Consider the following 6,000-nt stretch of genomic DNA (forward strand, 5'->3'; position numbering starts at 1 on the left):
CCAGTGGCAACCTGTGAAGCTCTGGGGAACTCCATGCCCAAGAGGGTTAAGGCAGCTCTAAAATAATGGTGGCCACACAAAATATTGACACTTTGGGTCCAATTTGGACATTTTCACTTAGGGTTGTACTCACTTTTGTTGCCAGTGGTTTAGACATTAATGGCTGTGTGTTGAGTTATTTTGAGGGGACAGCAAATTTACACTGTTATACAAGCTGTACACTCACTACTTCACATTGTAGCAAAGTGTCATTTCTTCAGTGTTGTCACATGAAAAGATAGAAGAAAATATTTTAAAAAAATGTGAGGGGTGTACTCACTTATGTGAGATACTGTATATATATGCACACATGTGTGTTTGAGCTTTGGGGTGCACATCCTAATGCAATAGGCTGCACACACCTATGTTATTCACACTACACTACACTGACTTCACTAAACTGCGTGAATGCATTATCCACTAACTACCTGCTTAATCTCCACTAACATGCCACACAAGGTTTCCGTGTAAGCAGCCTTATATAGTGTGGGCCCTGGATTTAGCCCCTGAGCCATGATTGGCCAAAGGCACCATGCCTTTGGCCAATCATGGCTCTCACAGTACATTGTTCTGTGATTGGCCAAAGCATACAGGTCAAGTGCATGCTTTGGCCAATCATCAGCAATCAATGCACTGCGAGATCACAGTGCATTGTGGGGCGCTCTGCACTGGGCGAACTTCCCGCCGAGCATTCCGTTTGTTCATGTGTTCAGCAAATACACGAACACCTGATGTTTGAGTTGAACTTACGTTTGACTCTAATATAAAGCTCATCACTACTCATAAGTATAAACACGTAACATCCCACAATAGTTTGCTAGCAGATGGACAGAAACAATAGATGAGTTAATTAGCACAAATAACAATGGGAGAGACATACTTAGCAGAATAACACATAACATCTTAATAAACAGACTATAGCAGGAGACCACTAGCACCAGGTGGCTTCCTGATGATATTAACATCTGTTATGAGTCTTACAGTGTGAAGCAGTCAGTGTTGGTAATGGGGCAACTAGGCCCAAAACATGGATCCTGGGCCTAGATTTCCAGAGTCTGTGTGTTTTGGGGAGACATGAATTGATTCAGAAACAATACCATTCCAAGGGTCCCCAGGCATACACCTCCCAAAGAGTAGTGTTCCCTTAAAAGCCAGGGACCATAGTCAGTGGGTAAGAGGCTTGCCCCTAGTCCTCTCCAAAAGCCCCTTTCCTGGTTAGGTCTGTCACATGGCTTAAATCATGAAGTTCATGGGAGAAGCAAAGAATTTGGGCTTGAGCTGAAAAAAGGCACAAGGCAGGGTTGTCCAATGGATCAGACAGGGAGCTGTCCAGCATCTCAGGTGGCTCAGCAAGAATAGACATTGCCAGATCAAGCAGAGGTCACAGGTTCAGGCCTAGGCCCTGACAATACCTCTAACAAAGAGAATAAGCTTTTTGGTTTTCTCAAAAGATAGTAGGTTCTCCTCTGGTTTCTGGAACCAGAGGAGTTTTGAGTGAGATAGAGTCTTCAAGTTCTTTTGTGTGCGAGCTATCTGAGAAACAAGATAACTTGCAGGAAAGCTGTTGTGACAGCAGGCAGGTAAAATCACCTGGTTGTATCCAGGATGGAAAATATGTATGCCCTAGATTCAGGCTTTATGCTGACTTATACCACTAGGGGGGAGTGCTGAGAGTCCTGCAGGGGAAGCGTTAATGAGCACAGCTGAAGTAAGTGGGCTCATTAAGACCTATAGAAAACACCCCAGCATTCTTAGGGAGATGCTCCATCCTGGAACCAGTTCTGTGTTTGTGTAGACTGGGGAGTGTGGTATCTGTCCTGTGTGGTGAGTCAACACCTGTGTGGCAAACTTCTGAAATAGGGACTGGGGCAGCATAAGGCTGCACCTGGTTGTTAGATAGGGAATCTATGTGTGTAGTAAGCAGTCAAGATGACCAGGATTTCTTTTCATGTTTCTTTTTGGTTTGCTGTTATTTTTCAATACATATAGTCTAAATAAACCGCACCTTTGTTTTTTTCACCTATAACGCTGTCTGCTGTGCCCGATTTTGTGTGGTGAACCCATCCAGGGGGGTCACACACACCCGCTGCAGAGCTAACCCCCCTCGCAGTTGGTGGAGAAGCAGGTGCAGTTTTTTTTTAAGGCCAGCATGGAGGAAATACTGAGACAGCTGGCTCTAGCAAATGCAAATCAGCAGCAGACAAATGCGGGTTTGCAAAAGAGCCTTGCAGCTCAACAGCAGACAAATGCAACTTTGCAACAGAACCTCACAGCTCAGCAGCAAGCTCACCAGCAGAGTCTGGAGGCTCAGCAGCAAGCTCACCAGAAGAGTCTGGAAGCTCAGCAACAAGCCCAGCAGCAATCTGAGACCCGCTTCATAGAACTGTTGCAGAAGCAAGAGCAGAGACTCCAACAACAAATAGAGACATTAATGCAGCAATGTCCACAGACCAGTGAGGCAAGTGGTTCCACTAATACCGGATCCCTTGGTGTGAGCCGTTTACTGACAAAAATGACTGGAGAGGATGATCCGGAGGTGTTTTTGACCACATATGAAAGGACTGCTGAAAGGGAAAAATGGCCTAAGGAGCAGTGGGCTGGACTGGTGGCCCCTCTGTTAATGGGGGAATCACAGAAAGCCTATTATGACCTAGAGCCTGACCAAGCAAAAGACTATGTGGTGCTAAAAACGGAAATATTGGCACGGCTGGGTGTCACCCTGGCCGTCCGGGCTCAGCGTGTATATAACTGGACTTTCTGGCTTGGAAAACCCCCCAGGTCTCAAATGTATGATCTTATTCACCTGAGCAGTAAGTGGGTGCAGCCAGAGACTTTGACCGCACCAAACATTGTGGAATGTGTTGTCATGGATCGTTTCCTGAGAGCTCTTCCTACTGCCATTGAAAAGTGGGTAAACCATGGAGACCCAGAAACTGCAGATAAGCTTGTGGATCTGGTTGAGTGGTACTTGGCTACAGAGAACCTGACCGCCTCTTCCAGGGACTCAGACTTTCCACCCTAAGACCACACCATGCCCAGTGGTGGGTAAGATGACTCCAAGGGGTGAGGGTAGAGAGAGTGAGAGGGTGGGAGTTCTACCTAATGTCTGGCGGGAGCAGCCGGGGGAAGCCAAGGCCGCAAGAGGCAGCAAAAAGGATTATTTGCTGCCGGCAAGAGGGACATATTGCAGCCAATTGCCCAGTTGTGATGAACCTATGCAATGTGACTTTATAAGGGACAGACGTCAGTCGCTGTTTGCGACAGTTGCATGCACTGCCATTTGGGGACCTCAGAAACATTTATGTAAAATGTGTATTAATGGTAGAAATGTGGTTGTGTTGCTGGAATCAGGTAGCCTGGTGACATTGATAAAAGCTGAATTAGTTACTACAGAGGTCTCTGGAAATAACAAGGTGGCTGTTATTTGTGTGCATTGGGACACCCGAGAGTATCCTGTGACTACAGTGGTTTTTGAGACCCACAAAGGTAACCTCTCTCATCAGATGGGATTGGTGTCTCACTTACCACATGATGCCATTGTGGAAAGGGATTTTCCAAAGTTCTGGGAACTCTGGGATTGTCCTGAGCTCCCCACTGGTGCCCCTATAGACCAGGAAGATGGTGACCAGAATTCCTCTGAGAGTGGTGAGGACTCTCCAGAATTTCCCTTGTCAGTATTGGCGGGAGAAACTGGGGAGGAGCCAACATCCTCAGATGAAAACATGCCGTCTGTGGAGTTTTTGGATCTCGAGGTTTACAGGGAAAATTTTGCCACTGAACAGTTAAAAGACCCCACCCTAATAAAGGCTCAGGAAAATATGGTGAGTTAGTGAACCCAGACTTGCACTTACCCGTACTTCACTGTGGAAAGGGATCTGTTGTATCGAGTGGCTCAAAGGGCAGAAGAAACCATTGAGCAACTTGTGGTGCCCAAACCTTACAGGAAGTTGGTGTTAGAATTGGCCCATGGGCACATTCTTGGAGATCATCTGGGGACAGAGAAAACCAGAGAGAGAGTAGAGATTCTATTGGCCTGGGGTCATGAAGGAAACAGAAAATTACTGTTCCTCCTGCCCTGTGTGTCAGAAGTCGGCACCTATGCCACATTTCCGTAAGCCGCTGGTACCTCTTCCTATCATTGAGGTCCCCTTTGAGAGCATCGCAATGGATTTAGTAGGTCCGATAATGAAGTCCACTAGGGGGCATCAGTACATTTTAGTTATATTGGACTATGCCACCCGTTATCCGGAAGAGATTCCTCTTCGAAATACCTCGGCCAAAACCATAGCCAAAGAGCTATCTCTAGTTTTTAGCCGCGTGGGTATTTGTAAGGAACTGCTTATGGACCAAGGTACACCCTTTATGTCCCGGGTTATGAAAGAACTATGCAAGTTGTTCAAAGTGACAGAATTACGTACATCTGTGTATCATCCCCAAACAGATGGGTTGGTTGAAAGATTCAACAAAACCCTAAAACAAATGTTAAAGAAGGTGGTGGATAAAGATGGAAAGAATTGGGACTGTCTAATACCATATTTGATGTTTGCCATTAGAGAGGTACCCCAATCCTCTACAGGTTTCTCACCCTTTAGTTACTCTATGGGAGACACCCAAGAGGGCTGTTGGATATCGCCAAGGAAACTTGGGAAAATGAGAGTTCTCCCCACAGGAGTGTGATTGAGCATGTCTCCCTGATGCAAGATAGAATTGCACAGGTAATGCCAATCATAAAGGAACATTTGGCCCAAGCGCAGATAGCACAGCAGAGAGTGTACAACCATGGGGCAAAGACCCGTACTTTTTCCCCGGGGGATAGGGTATTGGTGCTAGTCCCTACGGTTGAAAGCAAATTCCTGGCCAAATGGCAAGGTCCATACGAAATAATTGAAAAAGTGGGTGAGGTAAGCTACAGGGTCAGACAGCCAGGAAGGTGAAAGCCAGAACAGATGTATCCCATCAATCTGCCGAAAGCCTGGAGAGACATTGTCACCGGTCCAGTCTGATTGCTTAGTTCCTGAGGTTGTAGTCACCTTATCGAAACCCCAACAACAGGAGGTTAAAGAGTTTGTACTTCGCAACAAAGAGATTTTCTCTGAGCTGCCGGAACATACATCTGGCGTAGAGCATGATATTATCACCCCGCCAGGAGAAAGGGTAAAACTAAAACCTTATAGAATACCAGAGGCCCAATGGGAAGCAATATGTGGGGAGGTTCAAAAGATGCTGGAATTGGGTGTGATAGATGAGTCCCAGAATGACTGGTCCAGTCCTATTGTACTAGTGCCCAAACCTGATGGGAGCTGGCGGTTTTGTAACGATTTTCTACAATTGAATAAAGTTACAAAATTTGACACCTACCCCATGCCTCGTATAGATGAGTTGATCGACCGGCTGGAAACAGCCCGATACATGACAACTCTTCATCTCACCAAAGGGTATTGGCAAATTCCCCTGGCCAAGTCTGCCAAGGAGAAAACTGCATTTGTAACCCCAAATGGGGCGTTCCAATATAAGAGAATGCCATTTGGGTTACAGAATGCACCGGCAACATTTCAGCGGAAAATGGACAAGATTCTGAGGCCCCATCAGAAGTATGCTGCAGCTTACCTGGATGATGTGATTATCCATAGCACAGATTGGGTCTCACATCTGCCAAAAGTGCAAGCAGTCTTAGACTCTATCCGGGAAGCTGGGTTTACGGCCAATCCAAAAAAGTGTACCATTGGACAAGAGGAGGCCAAATATCTTGGGTACACTATTGGGAGGGGAGTGATAAAACCCCAAGTCAATAAAGTCGAGGCCATACAGAGCTGGCCACGTCCCAACAGCAAGAATCAGGTACGAGCCTTTCTGGGAATCGCTGGCTATTATCGGTGATTCGTGCCCCTCACCAACCTGACAAAAGGGAAAGAGTCTGTTATGGTTAAATGGTCCCCAGAGGCTGAAGCAGCATTCCAGTCC

This window comes from Aquarana catesbeiana, linkage group LG11, assembly GCF_042186555.1.
Source record: "Aquarana catesbeiana isolate 2022-GZ linkage group LG11, ASM4218655v1, whole genome shotgun sequence".
Classification (NCBI taxonomy): Eukaryota; Metazoa; Chordata; class Amphibia; order Anura; family Ranidae; genus Aquarana; species Aquarana catesbeiana.